The sequence below is a fragment of the Triturus cristatus genome, chromosome 4_2 (assembly GCF_964204655.1).
Source record: "Triturus cristatus chromosome 4_2, aTriCri1.1, whole genome shotgun sequence".
In the NCBI taxonomy this organism is placed as follows: domain Eukaryota; kingdom Metazoa; phylum Chordata; class Amphibia; order Caudata; family Salamandridae; genus Triturus; species Triturus cristatus.
In genome coordinates this window covers 949,681,871-949,705,935 of record NC_140586.1, presented here as the reverse complement: position 1 = coordinate 949,705,935, position 24,065 = coordinate 949,681,871, and the positions used below count along the sequence as shown (strand labels likewise).

Genomic DNA, 24,065 nt, shown 5'->3' with positions numbered 1-24,065 from the left:
ACATAGACCTGGGAGCAACCATGCCAATGCAGATGGCCTCTCCAGATATTTCCACTTAGAACATGAAGACTCAACTGGTCAAGGTTAGTTTAATGTCCCTGCGTTTGGGGGGGAGGGGGTTGTGTAGGAGAGTGGCATCGACTGCATAGTTGCCCCCAACTTCTTGCTGATGTTTTGACTGTTTTATGACTCTAGCCAGGCTGTGGCCCTGCTATCCAGGACCCCAGCCTATCTGCTTCCTCTCTTAAACAATGCGAGTACCCTAGGTACAACCCAATTGGATGCTGAGGATACCCTGGCAGACCCTTGTAGATGGTACCCTAGGTACCCAGGGCATGGGTCCCTCAGTAGGCCTACCAGGGCTACAGCACTTATTGTGCCACCCTGGGACAGCCATACAAACTGACAGCACCAGATCACTACTGTAGTCTGGGTAAGGTGGTGCTAGCACCCCTTACAGGGATATAGGTACCCTATATCCCACCCTATTACAACGCATATACTCTCATAGGTCACCCCTATGGCAGGCCTTGGTAATCCTATAAGGCAGGGTGCTGAGGTATGTGTGAGGGGGGACACCTACCTGAGTAGGGCCCCTCTGCAACCTTCGTAAAATCATTGCTGGGTTGTTTGTAGCGTAGCCATACCATATACTCTTAACCGCATTATAAGTCTATCGCGATAGCGTGATAACTTGAGAATGGCTACACAGAACCATTTCGTGTTTGGTGTCAAACATGTAGGAATCATACCCCCAGTCCAGCCATGGGCATGAGGGCACGATTCCCCCCTGCTAGAGGGGCGATATGGGAAAAGCGGCAGAATTTAGACACCAATTTAAAAGTGCACACGTATTACAAAATGGCTACTACCCGCCACCCACACAACTCTGGCTGGCTGTTGCTGGGGAAAATCCCAGCCTCGCCAGCTGGACAATAGGGCTCCTGTGGCAGGGAGATGTTAGCACCTCCCCAGACAGGATATGTGGATTGAAACTGGGTGGGTGCACCTTAGGATGCCTTTCAGAGTTGCACGTAGGCTGCTACAGCGCCTACATTCTGTATACACCGCCTGGAACCAGTTCAGGGGCATCCTGCCCCTCGCCCAGGCGGGAAACACACAAATGGGAGAGGGTGTAGCCACCCTTTCCAGCCTCACCACTCATTGGTGGACACTGAACTGGACACTCCCCTAATCTTGGGGATAAAGGTGAATAACGTGGCCCCAGAACCTCAGATTAATATTGGACTTTACAGACTTGATCTTCGATGAGCTGCTGCCCAGCTGACTGAAGAAATCTCCCTTGGGATAAAGGAGTTATCCCCCTGCTTGGCAGGCACCTGAAACACTGCAAGTGACCCGGTTGGAACTTCGCTGCTCCTACGGACTTCGTCGACTCTCAGCACCCTTGAGGTGGGTTTCCTAAGCATCCCAGAGGCCAGTGAGTGTGCACAGCAAGTCTGAGCACCGTGGACCGCGTGGGTGCCAAGATTCCCAATACCCCAGGACACCGGCCACCTCTTGCATAGCACACGACCCTGACCAGTGGGGAAGTTGTGCTTCGGCCCATTATTGAGCCAACCATCAAGCAGCAACTGTGCCAAAGATCAGTACCCTAGCCCACTCCGGTGGCCCGTAGGCTCCCTTTTACGCACTCCAAATTGCTGCCTCCCGTGGTCCCTTGTCACTCGACTTGTGGGCCAATCTCGACTTTCAAGAGTTCCCCTGGTTGCTCCAGGCCTGCTCTATAGTCTCTCCAAAGGAGACCTCTCACAGACCTCGTGGGTCTGCACCAGTAGCTGATTTGTTCATCTTGCGTGGGTTGCGGTTGCCAAGGCTTAGTGGATCCAACCCGGACACTAACACCGCAGCGACCCTCATCCTTCGTGGGACAGTCGCCCTCCAGAAGCTGGCCTTCCTTGAAGCCTCCCGAAGCCCATGGCTGCAGATCCAAGCTACACCTCTTTCCACTTGAAGCACCCGACATTGAAGGGCTCTTTCCTTTGAGCTCCCTGGTCACTGTGCCGTGACACAGACTCTGTCCCCTCTGCTTTCAGGTTCTTCTCTACAAACTCTACAACTTCATTCTTCACGGCATCATCGACGCTTTTGGCTAGCAGCAGTTTTGTACATTTTCCCATTGAAAATCAGCCCGCGACCCGACATCGAAAACGACCTATGCACCCGGCTTCCCTGGGGCAGGTAACAGTGGTACCTCGGTATTCTCGTGGTAGTGGGCTCCTCAAAAGCTTAACTCTAAGCCCTTAACTTTGAACTCCTGCTAGAAGTGTCTTTAATGTTTTAAAATCAAACCGCGACATTCTCCATAGGCTATAATAGAGATCCCGATAGCAGCTATTTCCACTGCACGCGCCTCCCGTGGGTCCCCTTCATCATTACCTTGGGTGGATTCTTAAGGGGCCATCGATCCTAAATGCCCTAGGCATTGTCTGTAGAATTGTCGTGGTTCTTATACCACTTTTTAAATATATGGTTTGGTCCCCACCTGGGGCCCTATGATTCCAGTGCTATTTATTGTATCTATCAATGCTTGTTTGAATTGTAACTTTGCCTCTAGCCTCATAAAGAGACTTGTGGGATTCTGTTTAGAATAAATACATATATTTTATATATATACCTGTGTGGACTACTCTTTCATTTGGTCATTCAAGAGGTTATCTATGGTAAAACAATAAGCTTAACACTCCTTCAAGACTTAGCCTGAAGGCTGCTCTCCACAGCTACCACTAGGATAGCTTTCTTTAAAGGTTATCTTTTAACCTATCACCTTAAGAGTCGAATTGGACTGGTGCAAGGTGGCCACTATAACTAGTGACCAGCATATGCCAGGCCAACTTCTCACATAGCGGCTATCACAAGAACCACTAGCTGAGTCATGATTGCTAGCGGCATCACAAGACCCACTAGCTGATGCATGATTGCTAGCGGCATCACAAGACCCACTAGCTGAGTCATGATTGCTAGCAGCATCACAAGAACTACTAGCTGAGTCATGATTGCTAGCGGCATCACAAGAGCCACTCGCTGAGTCATGATTGCTAGCGGCATCACAAGAACCACTAGCTGATGCATGATTGCTAGCGGCATCACAAGAACCACCAGCTGAGTCATGATTGTTAGCAGCATCACAAGAAACACCAGCTACGTCATGATTGCTAGCGGCATCACAAGAACCAGCAGCTGAGTCATGATTGCTAGCGGCGTCACAAGAACCACCAGCTGATGCATGATTGCTAGCGGCGTCACAAGAACCACTAGCTTAATCATGATTGCTAGCGGCATCACAAGAACCACTAGCTGAGTCATGACTGCTAGCGGCATCACAAGAACCAGCAGCTGAGTCATGATTGCTAGCGGCGTCACAAGAACCACCAGCTGATGCATGATTGCTAGCGGCATCAGAAGAACCACTAGCTGAGTCATGATTGCTAGCGGCGTCACAAGAACCACTAGCTGAGTCATGATTGCTAGTGGCATCACAAGAACCACTAGCTGAGTCATGATTGCTAGTGGCATCACAAGAACCACCAGCTGATGCATGATTGCTAGCGACATCACAAGACCCACTAGCTGAGTCATGATTGCTAGCGGCATCACAAGAATCGCCAGCCGAGTCATGATTGCTAGCGGCATCACAAGAACCACTAGCTGAGGCATGATTGCTAGTGGCATCACAAGAACCACTAGCTGAGGCATGATTGCTAGCGGCATCACAAGACCCACTAGCTGATGCATGATTGCTAGCGGCATCACAAGAACCACCAGCTGATGCATGATTGCTAGCGACATCACAAGACCCATTAGCTGAGTCATGATTGCTAGCGGCATCACAAGAACCGCCAGCTGAGTCATGATTGCTTGCGGCATCACAAAAACCGCCAGCTGAGTCATGATTGCTAGCGGCATCACAAGAACCCCCAGCTGAGTCATGATTGCTAGCGGCATCACAAGAACCACTAGCTGAGTCATGATTGCTAGCGGCATCACAATAACCACTAGCTGAGGCATAGTGGTTATTGTGCCTCACAAGACCCACTAGCTGATGCATGATTGCTAGCGGCATCACAAGAACCACCAGCTGATGCATGATTGCTAGCGGCATCACAAGAACCACCAGCTGATGCAGGATTGCTAGCGGCAAGACAAGAACCGCCAGCTGAGTCATGATTGCTAGCGGCATCACAAGAACCGCCAGCTGAGTCATGATTGCTAGCGGCATCACAAGAACCGCCAGCTGATGCATGATTGCTAGTGGCATCACAAGAACCACCAGCTGAGTCATGATTGCTAGCGGCATCACAAGAATCGCCAGCCGAGTCATGATTGCTAGCGGCATCACAAGAACCACTAGCTGAGGCATGATTGCTAGCGGCATCACAAGAACCACTAGCTGAGTCATGACTGCTAGCGGCATCACAAGAACCAGCAGCTGAGTCATGATTGCTAGCGGCGTCACAAGAACCACCAGCTGATGCATGATTGCTAGCGGCATCAGAAGAACCACTAGCTGAGTCATGATTGCTAGCGGCGTCACAAGAACCACTAGCTGAGTCATGATTGCTAGTGGCATCACAAGAACCACTAGCTGAGTCATGATTGCTAGTGGCATCACAAGAACCACCAGCTGATGCATGATTGCTAGCGACATCACAAGACCCACTAGCTGAGTCATGATTGCTAGCGGCATCACAAGAATCGCCAGCCGAGTCATGATTGCTAGCGGCATCACAAGAACCACTAGCTGAGGCATGATTGCTAGTGGCATCACAAAAACCACTAGCTGAGGCATGATTGCTAGCGGCATCACAAGACCCACTAGCTGATGCATGATTGCTAGCGGCATCACAAGAACCACCAGCTGATGCATGATTGCTAGCGACATCACAAGACCCATTAGCTGAGTCATGATTGCTAGCGGCATCACAAGAACCGCCAGCTGAGTCATGATTGCTTGCGGCATCACAAAAACCGCCAGCTGAGTCATGATTGCTAGCGGCATCACAAGAACCCCCAGCTGAGTCATGATTGCTAGCGGCATCACAAGAACCACTAGCTGAGTCATGATTGCTAGCGGCATCACAATAACCACTAGCTGAGGCATGATTGCTAGAGGCATCACAAGACCCACTAGCTGATGCATGATTGCTAGCGGCATCACAAGAACCACCAGCTGATGCATGATTGCTAGCGGCATCACAAGAACCACCAGCTGATGCAGGATTGCTAGCGGCAAGACAAGAACCGCCAGCTGAGTCATGATTGCTAGCGGCATCACAAGAACCGCCAGCTGAGTCATGATTGCTAGCGGCATCACAAGAACCGCCAGCTGATGCATGATTGCTAGTGGCATCACAAGAACCACCAGCTGAGTCATGATTGCTAGCGGCATCACAAGAATCGCCAGCCGAGTCATGATTGCTAGCGGCATCACAAGAACCACTAGCTGAGGCATGATTGCTAGTGGCATCACAAGAACCACTAGCTGAGGCATGATTGCTAGCGGCATCACAAGACCCACTAGCTGATGCATGATTGCTAGCGGCATCACAAGAACCACCAGCTGATGCATGATTGCTAGCGACATCACAAGACCCATTAGCTGAGTCATGATTGCTAGCGGCATCACAAGAACCGCCAGCTGAGTCATGATTGCTAGCGGCATCACAAGAACCCCCAGCTGAGTCATGATTGCTAGCGGCATCACAAGAACCACTAGCTGAGTCATGATTGCTAGCGGCATCACAATAACCACTAGCTGAGGCATGATTGCTAGAGGCATCACAAGACCCACTAGCTGATGCATGATTGCTAGCGGCATCACAAGAACCACCAGCTGATGCATGATTGCTAGCGGCATCACAAGAACCACCAGCTGATGCAGGATTGCTAGCGGCAAGACAAGAACCGCCAGCTGATTCATGATTGCTAGCGGCATCACAAGAACCGCCAGCTGAGTCATGATTGCTAGCGGCATCACAAGAACCGCCAGCTGATGCATGATTGCTAGTGGCATCACAAGAACCACCAGCTGAGTCATGATTGCTAGCGGCATCACAAGAACCACTAGCTGAGTCATGATTGCTAGCGGCATCACAAGAACCACCAGCTGATGCATGATTGCTAGCGGCATCACAAGAACCGCCAGCTGAGTCATGATTGCTAGCGGCATCACAAGAACCGCCAGCTGATGCATGATTGCTAGCGGCATGACAAGAATCACCAGCTGAGTCATGATTGCTAGCGGCATCACAAGAACCACTAGCTGAGTCATGATTGCTAGTGGCATCACAAGAACCACTAGCTGAGGCATGATTGCTAGTGGCATCACAAGAACCACTAGCTGAGGCATGATTGCTAGCGGCATCACAAGACCCACTAGCTGAGTCATGATTGCTAGCGGCGTCACAAGAACCACTAGCTGAGTCATGATTGCTAGCAGCATTGCTAGTGGCATCACAAGAACCACTAGCTGAGTCATGATTGCTAGCGGCGTCACAAGAACCACCAGCTGATGCATGATTGCTAGCGGCATCACAAGAACCACCAGCTGAGTCATGATTGCTAGCGGCATCACAAGAACCACTAGCTGAGTCATGATTGCTAGCGGCATCACAAGAACCACCAGCTGATGCATGATTGCTAGCGGTCAGTGGCACCACTGCTTTTCTGAACTCAGGTGCCCACATTTCACAATGAATATTGGATGTGATCGCTGCAGTAGAATCAGAAGCTGTAGGTTTTCCAGGCAGTGAATTGTCTCCATCATAATTTGCATTATCTTGTTCTGGTAGAGGGGCATCATTGGTTAAATAACATCTGCATGTCATTGCAATAGTTGAGAGATGTTTATCCCTACATTTTTTTTCTGGTTTCCGGTTAACAAAGATTTTTAATAAAACATAATTTTTTATCTTTTCCAAAATAAAGGGACCGCATAGAGATAGCAATCAAGAAATACAAGATAAGCAGTGCGTTTCATCCTCCTTTACAGGCAGGCATACAACGATTACCAGTAGGTGCAATAATGCAAACAATATAGGAGGTAGGACTCTACAACTTACAGAAGAGGGGTGCACCTGAAATGTACTCGCTGCACCCAGTCTCTCTTTCTGTGTTGGTTCTATGGGTATAAGTAAAGAGTAGCCGTTCTGGGGTTGTGAGCAGGCAGTATCTTCGACCGTGAGGAGGTTAGCCCATAGCGGCTGCCATATGGTACGAGGTCTAGAAGTAAGCGGCTGCAGGCTTGCATACAATTCGCTGTTTGTATTACAGTGTATTAAGCTATTAGTCAATGCGTTTAGTGTGGACAGGTGGCTGCTACCCGATTGTATGGCAATTTCCCTTTTAGCGAGCAGGAGAGGGATAGCGATGAAACAGCCCAAGGCTATAGGGATGTGGGACTCGAATCACAGAACTAACTTAAGACAAAATCCAAAACTTACTACTTTTGGTATTCACAGAAGGCATTTGGTAGTAGTAAAGTTAGGATTTTGTCTTAAGTCTGTCTTAAGTCTGTCCTAAGTTTGTCTTAAGTTTGCCTTAAGTTTGCCTTAAGTTTGTCTTAAGTCTGTCTTAAGTCAAACCTAAGACAAAATCCTAACTTTACTACTACTAAATGCCTTCTGTGAATACCAAAAGTAGTAGGACAGACTTAAGGCAAAGGTAGGACAGACTTAAGACAGACTTAAGACAGACTTAAGACAAACTTAGGACAGACTTAAGACAAAATCCTAACTTTACTCCTACTAAATGCCTTCTGTGAATACCAAAAGTACTAAGTTTAGGGTTTTGTCTTAAGTTAGTTCTGTGAATCGGGCCCGTGGTGAATGAATCCCAGGAGCGCCATCAATGGTGAGGGTGTAAGTGTGATTTGGGTCATGCATGACAGCTCAGCATATATAGTCCGCTAGAACTGGGCTATCCTGTCGCAGGTCCACATCATATGGGCAAAGTCCCCTGACGGTGAAAGACATTTGGGGCAGGTGTGGGAGCGGGAGGGGTTCATCCGATGTAATTTATCTGGTGTGGTGTATGCCCGCCAGAGGAATTTGAAGTGGAGTATTTTGTGGCGGTGATTAAGGGAGATCAGTTGCGTCTGTATACAGCATTTATACCACTGATAATTGGGCAATGGGTGACTAAGATCCTGTTCCCCGGCCACATGGACACTTGCGTCTCTAGTTGGGAGCAAGGCAGGCTTGATTTTTAAAGTTTAGATATTAAATGATCCCCACTTGTGTCCGAAATAAGTAGCACCATAGGGGGGAAGTTGTCTGGTTCTATGGGACAGTGGGGAACCTGGGCTCTGAGTGCCCCCTGCAAACACCGCAGCACAAACTGGTCCATCAAAGAGGAGGTTTGAAAACAGGTATCCTGGGTTCACGAGAATACATGTCCATTGGGGAAGAGGTCTCCAATAGTGGTAAGAGAATAGCTGGTGAAGGTTCAACGGACCAGAGACTTTTGTGTGGTGGGCAGCCAAGGCTTGGCAGCCAATGGATATAATAAGTGGCCTCTTATCTTCCGGATCAGCTGCTTCCAGGCCCAGCCCAGACGTCCTGGAGGTCACGTGGCAGTCCTGCCAGCAGCAATGCAGCTAGTGGTTTCTGGTCAGTAAGATCAGCTTCCGGCTTAGTGTATGGTATTCGGGCATCTGGGTGGTACCCGTGATAAGCACAGCTGCACTGGGCCACCAGATAATACAGATGGAAATTAGGGACCCTGAAGCCGTCCCATTCGTACGGTAGGGTCATTGTGTCCCAACTAATTCTCTGCTGCTTGCCCTCCAGATGAGGTGTGTGAGGGTGGTACGATGTGCCGCAAAGAATGTGTTAGCGCAATCGGGATGTTATGAAACATATTCAAGAACCAGGGCAAGACCACCATTTTAATAATGGCTATACGGCCAGCCATGGATAGTGGAACCTTCAGCGTTCGAGTTGTGTGGATTATTTATCCAGCACTGGACCATAGTTGAGGCGTATTATCTGCTCCTTATCTCTGTAGACGTATATCCCGAGGAACTTAACGGAATTTACTATCAATGCTGTTCGGCACTGCTGTCAGGGGAAATATCTCGTACTTACCCCAATTTATGTGTAACCCAGATAGGGCCTCGTATCGAGTTATTTCCCTTAGGATGGGTGCCAAATTGTCACTCGGGTGACTCACGTGAGCATGGTGTCATCTGCATAAAGTGTGATCAGGAGTGGTCCGATTTTAAACTGCAGCCCTCTGTGGAGGTGCCGCTCCTGCAGGTGGAGTATCAGGGGGTCTAATAAGATAATAAATATTAGAGGTGATAGCGAGCAGCCTTGCCTTGTTCCCCATGTCAGGGGGAAGAAGGGCAACAGCGCACCATTCAGGCAAAGTTGTGCTGTGGGCAGCGTATACAGTAGCGTGATGAGTGCTGTGACTCCCAGAGGGAGACCCATTTTGCGCAATGTGGCTTGCGGGAACGGCCACTGCAGTGAGTCGAATGATTTCTCAGGGCACAAAAGTGCAGCTACAGCAGGCACGGTGGAGGAGATTCTGTGTCAAACCACAAAGAGCATTCGTAGAGTCAAAGATGTGGATCTGTGCAGGACAAACCCTGATTGGGCCAGGGATATTATTTGGTTCAGCAGAATGGGGATTCTTTTCTCGCCCTACATGGCATGGGTATGCCCAGATGTGGGTCCCGTGCTCACTGTGCCACTGGATTCAAGCTAGCCAGACTGATGAGAGGCGATACCCCGATCCTGGTCCAAGGATGCTTGTTTTTGGTCCAGGGAGGATCTGGCCTGGCAGTTAGGGCTGAACTTTTCCCGTGGGGAGCAGGGTCAAGACTGATTTGCATATAGCTGGGTCTAAACTGGGGTGGGGAGATCAGTCGCGTCTGTATACAGCATTTATACCACTGATAATTGGGCAATGGGTGACCAAGATCCTGTTCCCCGGCCGCATGGACACTAGCGTCTCTGGTTGGGAGCAAGGCAGGCTTGATTTTTAAAGTTTAGATATTAAATGATTCCCACTTGTGTCTGAAATAAGTAGCACCATAGGGGGGAAGGTGTCTAGTTCTATGGGACAGCGGGGAACCTGGGCTCTGAGTGCCTCCTGCAAACGCCGCAGCACAAACTGGTCCATCAAAGAGGAGGTTTGAAAACAGGTATCCTGGGTTCACGAGAATACATGTCCATCGGGGAAGAGGTCTCCAATAGTGGTAAGAGAATAGCTGGTGAGGGTTCAACGGACCAGAGCCTTTTGCGTGGCGGGCAGCCAAAGGCTTGGCGGCCGATGGATATAATAAGTGGCCTCCTATCATCCGGGAAGAATGGGGAGTCTTTTCTCACCCTACATGTCATGGTTATGCCCACATGTGGGTCCCGTGCTCACTGTGCCACTGGATTCAAGCTAGCCAGACTGATGAGGGGCGATACCCCGATCCTGGTCCTAGGATGCTTGTTTCTGGTCCAGGGAGGATCTGGCCTGCCAGTTAGGGCTGGTCTTTTCCCATGGGGAGCAGGGTGAAGACTGATTTGCATATAGCTGGGTCTAAACTGGGGTGGCGTGGTGAGCAAAAAAAACTATGTATTTAACCCAGATCTGTGACTGAAGGTGAATGTTTGATTTGTTCAGCATTCAGTCTATCATTTGTTCTTTTTGCATCCCAATCATGGTGTCATTTAGGAAGTCCCAGTGGAGGAATCCTACCCCTTTTGGATGTCTACTGACAGCACTACAGAGTTCAGCGGGAAGTGCTCATACATGTTTAAAACATGGATCAGTTTGAGTATATTGCCATGAGTAGGGACAAAACTAGTCTGGTCTGGGTGTATTAGCATACCCACATGGGGTAAAATCCAGTTCACCAGAATCTTGCTGAGGATTCGGTCCTTCGCGTTGAGCATAGAGAGGGGGCAGTCTGAGTCTACCAGTCCCGGATACTTTACTTTCTTAGGCAAGGACAATATCATGCCATCACGCAGTGAAGGTGGGAGTAGACCTTGTGTCAGTGTCCCATTATACACATCCGTCAACTTAGGGGCTAAGGCTGCAGGTTAGGTGGCATAGAACTCAATAGATAGTCCATCTGACCCAGGGACCTTGCCCTCTTTAATCGCACCCCTCACGTCCTAGACACAAATGACAGTTCCTATTTGCTCAGCGGTCTCAGGGCTTAGAACGGAGGGGAGGAGTCTGTAATATACTGTAGGTCCACCTCTGCAAACACGGTGGCCACAGTATACCGTTTGTGATAATACTGGCCGAACACCCCATTCACCTCTCCCTGTGAAAACATCCCGGACCACGGGGTCCAGAATATTAAGTATTGCAAGCCCCCGAGCCTCCTCCCGGAAGAGGCAGGCTAGCATGGTCTCTGACTTATCTCTTTCTGAATGAGCCCGTGCAATGTAGGCTCTGCAATCGTATTGCTTCAGGCATTCCACAAAAACTCATTGCTTCTCCCTTTCCTCCAACATTGAAGGAGGATTCGACAATTTAATGTCAAAAAGGTTGCTCAAAGCCCCCATCTTAGAGCTTAGAGAAGTCATGCCTGCCCATTCCGGTCATCCAGTCAATCACAGTGACCTATTGTGTAGCTCTTGGGAGGCATTTCACAGATTTTTCACACCTATTCAAATCTAATCTCTGGTGGAGAGAAGTTGGAGAGAAAAAGCAAACTAGGCTCCAGGCAGGGAAAAGGTAAGTTTTATGTTACTTTTCATACATATTAATAAAAAAATCTGACTTCAACATTGGATTGAATTTTTAATTGGTTGTTTAACCCCTTGAGTGCCCATGACGAGATGGTCTCGTCATGGGCCGCGGTTGCGCTGTGCCCATGACGAGACTATCTCGTCATGAACCCCGCCCGCTAATTCAACGCCCGGCACAGGGCGGGGAAAGGGCGGGGCACACAAGGGGTTAAAATAGTGGTTTCATTATTTTTCTTGCTAGTCTATTCCCAAGAACCAATACTAGGATTTAAATTTTTATTTTTATTGGTACGTAAGATTACTGAACTTAGTACCCTGCCTTCTAGTGGTGAGGCAGTCTCCAGGGTCTCTCCCTCAAGAATATGCTTCCGTAATGCGTGTCCCAATTGAAAAAATGTAAGCCATTCTCCTTTCCCCATCTCATGATCCCTTTGTAAATCCGGAAATGTGATATATGCTCCCTGTCTCCAGATGTCTCCTAATGTTTCAATTCCCAGTAACTCCCATTTGGCAAATTCCTATAATTTATCTACTTCCTTCAGAAGCTCACCTGCCCAGAGCGGCGTCATCGCTGAGAGTTTTCTCTCCCAACCCAAGTGCTTCGTTGCCGCCTTCCACGACCTGGCTACTGTTTTGGTATGTGCCGGGAGAAGTTTATCTATTTGTTTTGTGTATAACAATTCCTGTGGGCCACGTGTTCCCATTGCCAATCTATCTACCCTGTACGCTGGCTCCGCTCTGTCTTCAAACATCCAGCCATTCACATTCACCAGCTGTGAGGCCCAGTAATAACTGTGAACGTCGGGCATCACTAGGCCCCCTTCGAAGACCCCTCTTTGGAGCTTGATCAGTGCTGTACGTGGGGACACGCCACACCATAGTAGCACCCATAATTCTGAATCCACCCTACGGAAGAAGAGGAGGGGTACTTCATATGATGAGTTTTGCAACACGTAAAGCAGACGTGGGAGAGCCATCATTTTGAACAGTGCCGCTCCTTCCATCAGCGTCATGGGGAGCGTGCGCCAATGTTTAGCATCATTTATGAACCTATCTAGCTGTCGCCCTGCGTTACAACGATAACATTCGTCGGGATCCTGCATAATGTAGATCCCCAAAAACTTAATACCTTGCTCCTGCAGGGCCACTGCACATCTAGACATCAAGGTGGGAGCACCTCCAGCCAGTGGTAATAACAGTGATTTATCCCAGTTAATCTGGAATCCTGAATATTCCCCATATATGCAAAAGATCTCAAGGGTGCGGTCAATTGACTGCCTTGGTTTCCTCACGTATAATAAAATATCTGCATAGAGTGATATTCGGTCCTCCCACTCTTCCCCCACCAGTATCCTCCAGACCAACGGGTCCTGGCGTACCCAAGCAACAAGCGGCTGCAGGGCTAATGCGAACACAACTGGAGACAGTGGACATCCCTGTCTAGTTCCTCTCTGCAATGTGAATGTGTGGGAAACCTTTGCGTTGACCCTGACTCTGGTCAGAGGCTGGTTATAGAGGAGCTTAACCCAACCTATGAATTTAGGACCCAAACCGAATCGTTCTAGGACTGCATACAGGTGATTCCACTAGACGCTATCGAAAGCCATGCTAGCATCAAGCGACAGGAGGGCCGCCTGCACCCTGAGGCATTTCTGTTATGTGCAATATTCCGTACAGCTGACGGAGGTTCAGCCTAGTGCTCTTATGAGGCATAAACCCCGACTGGTCCGGATGGATAAGGGCCGTAATGACTCCAGCCAAGCGCGTGGCCAGGAGCTCTGCGAGCACTTTTACCTCAAAATTAAGTAGTGAGATTGGTCTGTATAAACCGCATTTAGTCGGTTGTTTCCCTGGTTTTGGGATCACAGTTATTCCCACAGTCTGCTGGTCCGGCGGCAAAACACCCTCCTGAAGTGCCTGATTAAACATGATTACCATGTGTTCTGCCGTTACATCCAGCATAGACATGTACATCTCTACTGGCAGGCCATTAGGGCCTGCTGCTTTTCCCGATTGCAGGTCACAAGATGCTGAACTAATTTCATCCACTGTTAAGTCTTTTTCTAATCGTTCCTTATCCTCTTCCGTGAGGTGCGGCAGAGAAACGTCCCGCGGAAAGTCTCTGCAGTCCTCTTTAGTGTGTCTTGTGTATGAAGTATAGATTCCTTCCTAATATTTTGCAAATTCCTCTGCTGTTTTTGCCTTTGTTTCATATTTATTACTCATCTCGTCTTCCAGACTAGGAACCCAGCTACCCTTCATCTGCCTGTCCCCTGACTCCTGAGGCTTGAGCCGGGAGACAGTTCGTGGCTGTGCGCTGCGTAACGTTGCTGCTATTCCTGCCGCGCTGCAAAGTACTCATGGTAGTTGCTTTTAGTTGCCTTATTTTAAAACTTATTTTAATAAATCCTTGTTCTTATTGCATTTTACTTACTTCGCCTGACATCAGAGTTGGGCAGTGAGGCGAGCTGACATCGACAGTGGAGGAGGGGTGTGGAGGAAGTTAGGCGCCATCTTGGGTGGGAGTGTGTTGGTGCACTAGACTTTTGCCTCGCATCCTTCATATGCCGGCACTACTGCGGCCGCGCAGCGGAGGCGCGCGCCGCTGGCGCGCCTAAGGCAAGCCCGTCTGCGCCCGTCCGCGCTCGTCAGTCGCCAGTCGCCAGGCACCCTGCACAAATTCCCTCCGAGCCTATCAGTTACTCCCGCGCGGAGCTGTTGGGACTGGGGGTGAAGTGCTCTATGTTTCGATGGACGCCCCAGGCTGATCCGTATAAGTGTAAATCCTGTGCATTTCAGTTAGCAGGAATGGATAGAGTGCCTTTTTCATCTGAGGACACTGAGTTTACGTTTTTTAGCTTAAACTGTCGGTCCCTCATGAAACACCATGCGGAGGTGTTTGACCTACTTTCTGAGGAGGCCCCTGATGCCGTTTTCTTAACTGAGACTTGGCTTTCGCAGGACTCAATAGCTGCACCTTGGCTTGTCCTTCCTCAGGGCTATGTGATGAAGACAGTCAATAGAGAGGGGGGGCGTGGTGGGGGCATTGCAATAATTATAAAAGATTTATATAGCTATAGTTTTATAAAGGATTCTATTATGGACTGTGAAAGTGCTGTGTTTAAAGTTATGTTGACCCCCAACTTCACTATGTCTGGTCTTTTAGTTTATCGCCCACCGCATCTCGCTACTCGCTTTAGGGAGGATTTTCTTAACAGAATTGCTCTCTATGCTGGCAGGGCAGCAAACTTTACTATTGTAGGGGATCTTAATCTCCACCTTGAGTTGCACGAGAAAGCGGAGATTTCGAATTTCTTGGCTGATACGGAGGCATTTCAGCTGGCTCAATGCGTCTCTGAGAGTACTCATGAGGCAGGGCACCTGTTAGACCCTATTGTTTCGAATCTGCAGTCTATACAGGTCGCTTCTCCAGCTCCATTGGCCTGGACGGATCATTATCTGGTTTCTTTTGCCTTTTACCTGCAGGGGAAAGTTATTCCCCCTCGCTCAGTTCCTGTGCTGAAGCGTCCTTGGCACAAACTAGATCTTGGCCAACTTTCGGCCTGACTGGCTGATAATAGGCCCCCAATGCCCTGTGACGTGGAGGCCTCAATCTCTTGCTTCCATGAATGGGTTGTCCATAGCCTGGACACTTGTATCCCGGCCCGTCTGGGAGTAAAAAGCAGAGGGTTCTCGAACCCTTGGTTTGATGCGTCTCTTGCTTCAGCCAAAAAGGGCTGTAAGCTACTGGAACGTGTCTGGAGATGTTCTTATGACGTCTCAGCTAAGCGGGAATATCGGGCTGCCATTAAACAATATCATCGCCTTATTAGGAAGGCTCGGGCAGAGTATGTGGCTAAAGAAATCGTGGCTAGTACTAATCCTGCCAAATCGGTATTTGCCCTACTCAAGGATATGGAAAGTGCGGGATCTGTGGTTTCTTCCCCGATTGTCTCCAACCAGCAGTGTAGTGAGTTGGCCTGCCACTTTTTGGTTAAGGTCGAGCAGATCTACTCCAACCTGCCTCTGGTGGAACAGTGCGTGGGGAGTGAGGCTTCCATTACTTCTGGCCCCTTGGCGGGTCGCAGCATGGTATCCTTTCCATCTTTATCTCCCAACGAGTTTGATGTACTCTGTCGGAAGATTAAGTCTGGATCCCCAGCTGATCCCCTTACTCCTGCTTTATTTTGCCAACTCCACTCCGTGATTTCCCCGTGGGCTTTGCGTTTGGTGAACTTATCCCTTTCTTCTGCAGTGGTTCCTAGAGCATGGAAACATGCTAAGGTTATGCCATTGCTTAAGAAGCCTTCCCTGGACCCTGGGGAACCGGCTAATTATCGGCCTATTTCTCTGCTTCCCTTTCTGGCCAAGGTGACAGAATCCCATGTCAACTCTGTTCTCTAGGAGTTTGTAGACCATAATGCCATCCTTGACCCCTCGCAACATGGTTTCCGTGTGCGTCATGGGACCGAGTCTGCACTGTTGGCAGTGTCGGAAGCTATCAGGGACAGTCTGGATAAGGGTGATTCCGTAGCTCTGGTCCTATTGGACCTTAGTGCCGCTTTCGACACCATATCACATGCAATTTTATTAACTCGTTTGCAGGAAATTGGTGTTGAGGGTGAGGCCTTGGGCTGGTTTTGCTCCTTCCTGAAAGACAGGTCATTTCAAGTCTCTATGCCTCCGTTTCACTCCCAGGAGTTTGCCCTGCTTCAGGGTGTACCGCAGGGCTCAGTTCTTAGCCCGCTTTTGTTTAATCTCTATGTTCGCCCTTTCGCTGCGGTAGCTAAGAGCAGAGGTCTTGCATTGGTGTCATATGCTGATGACACCCAACTGCTGATCTCCTTTTCCAAGAAACGTGATGTTAACTTGAAGACATTTAAGGAGGATCTTTTAGCAGTAGCAGATTGGATGGCAGGCAATTTCCTGCAGCTCAATGCCAGTAAATCCGAGATTTTATTACTCGGGAAGGACCGTGATCTATGGTCCGAACAATGCTGGCTTGAGACTCTTAAACCTGCACCCTCTCCTAAGAAAGTTGTAAAGAACCTTGGGATATGGTTCGACCAAGATCTGACGTTTGAAGCGCAGTCCAAGACTGTGGCTGGGGTGTGTTTTGGGCTTCTTCGTGACCTAAGACCCGTGATTGGGCCTAGCCAATTTACTTATGCCTTATACCCCACGTCGCTCCCTAAGACGGCGGGCTGCACCCTGGTTTGTGCCCCCCGCGTCCTCAAAGCTAGAGCTGGCGGCCGCTCTTTTCGGAACCTAGCCGCTAAACTCTGGAATTCTCTACCAGCTCCCATCAGAACTATTCAGCTGCATCTGCCGTTTCGCAAAGCGATAAAAACCTGGCTGTTCTCTGGTCCTGCTAAATCTTCATAGATTGAGCGGCCTGCTGTGGCTCTCGCTTGGTTATTGGTCTCGTTCAGGGCTGCGCTGGGACGCCCCGTTGCTGGGGCAGCCATGCGCGCTACAAATCGAACTAATAATAATAATAATAATAATAATCTAACCACGCTAGCAGTTATCCCCTACGTCGTAGAGCCAATGTTGCGTGGCGAGCGCTTATGCCCTGGCACTGTCTTCTGCTAGATCTCTGAGTTCTTTTTGTCTCATGCTCAAGGGTTAGCACATTTGATGTATTTGTCTTTCTTAATGGCATCTATTTTAACCTGCACCCTTCCTTTGATAACCGTTTTAAAGGCCTCCCAGAGGGTCACCACCGATTCAATTGATCCTACATTTTCTTCAAAGTACTGCTCCTCCCCCCCTCATTTCATTTCTAAAATCCTCATCTCTGAAGAACGAGGGGTCAATCTTCAGTGGCAATGTGTGGTCCCTCCCCGGGCTTGTCAACCTCACCTCTACAGGGGAGCGGTAAGATTTCCCCCTAGCCATATGTGCCGCCTCCCTAAATTCTCCTAGTCCTGGGACCTGCATTATGATGTAGTCAAGCCTTGAGGGGCTGCCCGTTGCTGCTGAAAGATGTGTGTATTGTTTCATATCAAGATATTGAGGTCTCCAAATGACACCCAGGTCCATTGCCTCAAGGAAACCCCTCAGCTGACCTCCGTGTCTCGTGGTACCCATCCGGTTTGGACCTCTACCCAGCACATCTAGCTTTGTATATATAAAATCGTTCATATCTCCTCCCAGGACTAGTCTGCCCTCTGGTAGCTGCAATAGTACGGAGCCCACTGTAGACCAGGTGGAGAATAGACAGAGCAAAAATTGAATCTGTTTCCCGCCAACATGCCGCTTATTGCTGCATATCTCCCAAGGTTATCATTCCACACATTGTATTCCACATTAGGGCATGCTTGTTTGATCAGAATCTCTACACCCCTGGAACTGGAGGTGTATCCTGCATGCGCCCTCAGAGTGTATCCGTATCTATCTAGAGCCTTGTAGTGAGGTGTGTTTCCTGTAGGATAACAACATTAGGAGTGTGGTGTTTGATATATTGTAGCACTGTCGATCTTTTCGATTGCCCGTTTAGGCCATTAACATTCCAGGACCATATCTTAATCGCAGATTGTGTATGTCTATGGGTTGCCATCGAAATGTGTGTCACTGTGGGAGTCTCCCTCTCCAGGTGGGTCCCTCCTGCTACTACATGTCCAATCTCACTCATTTTGTCCCGTTCTGAGCTAACGTACCTAACTATGAACTCACCCCCAACTCCCCCTCCTCCCACCCTGCTATCCTGCTTTTAAGGTTAAGGAAACCCCAACTCTCCAACCAGCAGAGCACCTATCGCCCCTTAACACAGATAACAGTGTTAGCTAAAAGATTGAGGGAGTGGTCGATCAAACTGGACCCTTAGTCAATCGAGTTGTACTCTGCCCCCTCCCGTCTCAGCCCTTCCACAGCTGTTAACTCCTGTGAGTCTCAGTGAAGAGTCTCTGCCAATTAGTTCAGTGACACACAGCTCAGAGTCTTGGTAGTCCCCAGCGTCCCTCCAATGCACTCACGATACAGTCTTACCTCCACTTTGATTTCCCCCTTTATTCTTTCAGATCTGCTCCCGCACTCGCGGGATTGGCCTGGATCGGTGATGTAGCTCGCTGATCTTGCTCGACAGCTGTCTCACCACTCCTCTTAGACCATCCGTTTTTCCGATGCACGTCCTTGCCCTGCTTCTTCCCGATAGAGCGCCACCCCTCCAGACACTCTTGCGCCTCTTCTGAAGTTGCGAAGTGCCAAGTCTTTCCTTCTGCTATCACTCTCAGCCTTGCTGGAAAGAGCATCATATATTTCAACTCTCTAGATTGCAGCTTCTTTTTCACCGGGTCCAAACTCTTTCTCTGTCGCTGCACAGAGAGTAAAGTCCCGGAAGAACCTGATCACTGTGTTTTCGAATGGCAGGTCTATCATTCTGGTGGTCTGGAGTATTGCATCCCTGTTGCGGTGGTTAAATATTCTGCCGATTATAGTAGATGGTGGGGTTCCAGGCCTGGGCGAGGATGCTGGAACTCCATGAGTTCTCTCTATAGGGAGGAATTTTGACAGGCGTGAGGTTTGCAGCTTATTAATGATAAGATCTTCGAGGAATAAGTCAACACTTTGTCCCTCTGCTCCTTCGGGTACCCCCATTACCCGTATGTTGTTCCTTCTTGCTCTTCCCTCTTGGTCTTCTAGCCACGCCGCCATGTATGTGGCTTGCTGTGTTATGTTATGTTATGTTATATGGTTCTTATAAAGCGCCTATCACCACCGGTCTCTAAGCGCTAGACAGACGACCAACAACATAATGACGCCTCCACAACCATCTACCTGCTCCAATTACTCCGAAGATGGTACCTTTCCGAACAGAAATGTCTTCAGTTTTTTCCTGAAGGAGAGTAGATGAGAGTCTTCCTTCAGACTGGATGGAAGATCATTCCAAAGTTGAGGAATGAGTACTGAGAAAGCACAACCTCCTTTGGTTTTTAAATTGAATCTGGGTTGAGACAGATTTGGGACAGACCCCGAGCATAAGGGCCTACCGGGAACATACTTCCTCAGGCGCTGTTTGACATATTCCGGGGCATTGCCAAAGAGTGCCTTGTGGGCCATGCAGAGGCCTTTGAATTGGACCCTAAGCTTCACGGGAAGCCAATGCAGTTTGCGAAGAAGAGTAGATGCGTGCGAACTTCTAGGAAGAGAGAAGACCAGTCTGGCCGCGTCGTTTTGCATGACCTGCAGTTTCCTCATCAGCTTCTGTGATAGGCCCAGATACAAAGCATTACCATAATCTAGCCTCGAGATGACAGTCGCTGAGACGATAGTTTGCAGCGTGGAGGCAGAGAGAATGGTAGTAAGCTTACGTAACTGCCGCTTCACGGCTGTACAGGAGCTCACCACAGCCGACACTTGAGGGGCCATAGTAAGATCCGCGTCGATCTTTAGGCCAAGACTCTTCACTACCGTGCCGGGGATAGGGGTTTTGCCGAGTTCTGGGGGCCAGTACAAATCATCCCAGGGATTGGCTTTGTTAGTTACCACCAACACCTCCGTTTTCTCTGCATTTACTTTGAGGAAGTTGTTAGTCATCCAATTGACCGTGAATCTCAGAAGATTCCTGACTGATTCATGGGCCTCTGGTGTATCTCCCAGCTGAACCAGTAACTGCGTGTCGTCTGCGTAGTTAAAGACCTCACAGTTCCTGCACGTGAGTTCCTCCATCAGGGGTTGCAGATAGATATTAAACAATAGAGGGGAGAGTGCGGATCCTTGAGGCACCCCCCAGGTCACATCCTTAATCCCAGATAACTGGTCCCCCATCTGAACCCTCTGAGTGCGGCCCGACAGGAAGGACTCCAACCACTTGTATGCCTGGCCGGCAATCCCCAGGTTCGCGATACGGTTCAGCAAGATGGAATGGCTGACCGTATCGAAAGCTGCCGATAGATCTAGCAGAATCAGAGCGCAGGGTTGTTTATTATCTGCTCTTATTCTTAACTCGTCGGTGACCGTGGCCATAACCAGTTCCGTACTGTGTTGTGGTCGGAAACCTGCCTGCCTGGCATGCGGGAGATGGTGTTCCTCAAGATGGTTGGCTACTGCGTTCAGGACATGTTTTTCCAAGATCTTACTTAGGAAAGGCAGTTGAGAAATAGGCCTGTAGTTTTTTAGTGCTTTAGGGTCAGTGCCCGCTTTCTTCAGAAGTGGGGAGACTCTGGCTTCCTTCAGAGATGCTGGGAGGTAACCCGCTTCCAATGAAGCATTTAGTAAATGCAGCAGCTGGGGTTGAATGCCTGGCAAAGCCAGTTTGAAGATTTTCGGAGGGCAGGGATCACTGGAGGATCCTGATTTGATATGGCTAACCAATTCTGCCAGGTGCTCTCCGTCGATATCTGGGAAGTTAAGCAAAACCCCCGCAGACTGCAAGCTATCTGTACCGAGTTGCGTTGGTAGGCTATCAGAGAGCGTGGAAATATCCATCAGGATATCCTGCACCTTCTGGAGGAAAAATCCTTGAAAGGTGTCACAGTCAGGCTGGGCCAGACCGCCGCTTTTGTCATTCAGCTGCGTGAGTTCCCTTAGAATAATAAGGTTTCCCTTTGTTTATTCGTGGCCTCCCTGATCCGGCCCTCATAGTAGGCGGATTTCCTAGCCAGGATGGCCCGTTTGTAACTGGCCAGAAGAGTTTTGTATGTTAATGACTCTGTAAGCCCATAATCCCGTCTCCAGCTTCGCTCCACCTTCCTGAGAGCTTGCTTCTTTTCCCTGAGGGATGCATCAAACCAAGGGGCTCCTTTCCCTTTTTTCCGAGTGAGCTCTGATCGTTCTGGAGCTAGTTTGTCTAAGGCAGAGCGGATCCAGGCCATAATGGTCGTGGTCTCTGCATCCAGGTTCCCCTGCTTCATCTTTGGAGGGGGGAAGGAGAGAAGAGTTGTGACTAAATGGTCGGCCTTGATCTTCTTCCATGGGCGGACCTTCCTCCTTGTTTGTGGAGGGGCCGCTGCTAAAGGCTCCCCTGGGACCCAGCACTTAATCAGATAGTGATCTGACCAGATGCAAGGGCTGACTTCTAGGATTTCCATTCGTGGAAGGGAGGACCAGACAAGATCAAGGGTATGTCCCTTCTCATGGGTGGGCCCTTTTACAAGCTGGTTTAGATGGAGAGTGGCAAGATTGGTTCCAAACTCGGCCGCAGTGGGCCCCCTGGGGATCTCGTCCCAATGATAGTTAAAGTCCCCAACCCCTACCAGGGACTTATATCTGGATGCCAGATCGGTCAACAGCTCAAAAAAGGAATCATTAAATTCCGGCGAGCTCTGCGGAGGACGATATACTAAAAGAAGCAATATACATGAGGATTTCAGTGATATTTTAATCCCTAGGACTTCTGCTCCAGCACAGTTTTCTGCGATGATTTGTGTAACCTTGAGATTCCTTTTGAACATGATGGCTACCCCACCCCCTCTACTATCCTTTGGGCGGTTATACCACCGAGAGTCGAAGTTGGGCGGTAAAGCAGCTATAATGTCAGGTGTTGAGGCAGTCCCTAACCAGGTTTCTGAGAGCGCAAGGATGTCAATCTCACCCTCGTCCAGCAGTGTAAACACCTCTAAATGGTGTTTCTGTAGGGATCGTGTGTTGAGTGTAGCAATTATCAGGCCTTGTGACCTTGTGATGACTGATTTATCCTCTACCTGTAATAGGTCCTCCGACCGAAGGGTGGCAAACGTTAACTCATCTAGCGTATTTCTCCCTTGATGGAGAGATCTGAGGGTAGCAGGAGTGTAGACCCGCGGCCAACCAGGGGGAGAGGCCCTACGGCCCGTCCTGGCCCGGACGGGCACAGACGGGCTTTCCTCTGGCGCTCCTCCGGCGCGACGCTGCGCGCGTACACTGCGCGCGACCATAATGGCCTCTAAATAGCGTGTGGTAGGCAGTGCTCGCTCGAACTAGAGCGCAGCCCCGTAAAACGTCTTGGGGGCGTCTGAGCCCTACTCCCAAGATGGCGCTCGTGCAGGGATACAAACACCCAAGTGGTGAATGGTGCTATCAAAGTTTTAAAGTGCAGGCAATGCGGTCAGTGGGGGACAAGCAGAACAATTCAATGCGAATAAAACAGTGAGTATACAATTTTTAAAAACAAGTTCTGAACAATTGCAGCAAAGCGATGAATTGCAAAGACCAGCGCGATGTTAGCGTGACGGTCAGTCTGTTGACCGCGCGCCGACCAACTGGCCCCTAAATACCATTTGCCAGGCAGTGCTCGCTCGAACTAGAGCGCAGCCCCGTAAAACGTCTTGGGGGCGTCTGAGCCCTACTCCCAAGATGGCGCTCGTGCAGGGATACAAACACCCAAGTGGTGAATGGTGCTATCAAAGTTTTAAAGTGCAGGCAATGCGGTCAGTGGGGGACAAGCAGAACAATTTAATGCGAATAAAACAGTGAGTATACAATTTTTAAAAACAAGTTCTGAACAATTGCAGCAAAGCGATGAATTGCAAAGACCAGCGCGATGTTAGCGTGACGGTCAGTCTGTTGACCGCGCGCCGACCAACTGGCCCCTAAATACCATTTGCCAGGCAGTGCTCGCTCGAACTAGAGCGCAGCCCCGTAAAACGTCTTGGGGGCGTCTGAGCCCTACTCCCAAGGTGGCGCTCGTGCAGGGATACAAACACCCAAGTGGTGAATGGTGCTATCAAAGTTTTAAAGTGCAGGCAATGCGGTCAGTGGGGGACAAGCAGAACAATTTAATGCGAATAAAACAGTGAGTATGCAATTTTCAAAAACAAGTTCTGAACAATTGCAGCAAAGCGATGAATTGCAAAGACCAGCGCGATGTTAGCGTGACGGTCAGTCTGTTAGAGTGTACACCTGTTCCTCTAGTCTTTTGGTCTTAGACTGAAGCTGGGCAATATTGGTTTTGGTGATGGAGACTTTTTCAGTTAGTTTTGAAAGGTCCGCTCTGATGAGGGTCGCCTCCACCGACACAGTCAACATTTTTGTTCTAGAAAACCTTTGACATCAAGTATTGCTGCCATTATTGCAGTTAATGATGGCTCTTCAACTTCCCCTTACTCTTCGGCCGTCGTGGCGGGTCGTGTGACCGCATAGTTGTCCATTTTGTTGGACTGGATTGGGCATGCTCCTATGGGTTTCCCCATCTTTCCGGTTGTTGCCGTTCGACTGTCACCATGAGGTGTTCGAGACCCCGACACGGAGCTTCTTATCAGAAGCAGCCCCTCACTCTTCATGGTTGGGAGTTCTTGCTTTGATATGTACTCCTATTCTGCGGTGGTGATCGAGCAGCCTCGCTGGAAACCGACCCACTGATCACAGGTGCCTGCGGCCATTCAAATTCTCTGTTTTAGCCCTAGAGGGTTGTCTGGGTTTTCT

At 49.4% G+C, this 24,065-nt stretch overlaps 1 protein-coding gene across 1 annotated transcript in view; it reads right to left on the bottom strand.

Annotated features, from left to right (window-relative positions):
• Positions 1–24,065, bottom strand: part of LOC146839065 (uncharacterized) — a 502,432-nt gene that overhangs the window by 87,569 nt on the left and 390,798 nt on the right. The gene's annotated exons all lie outside the window — the stretch shown is intronic.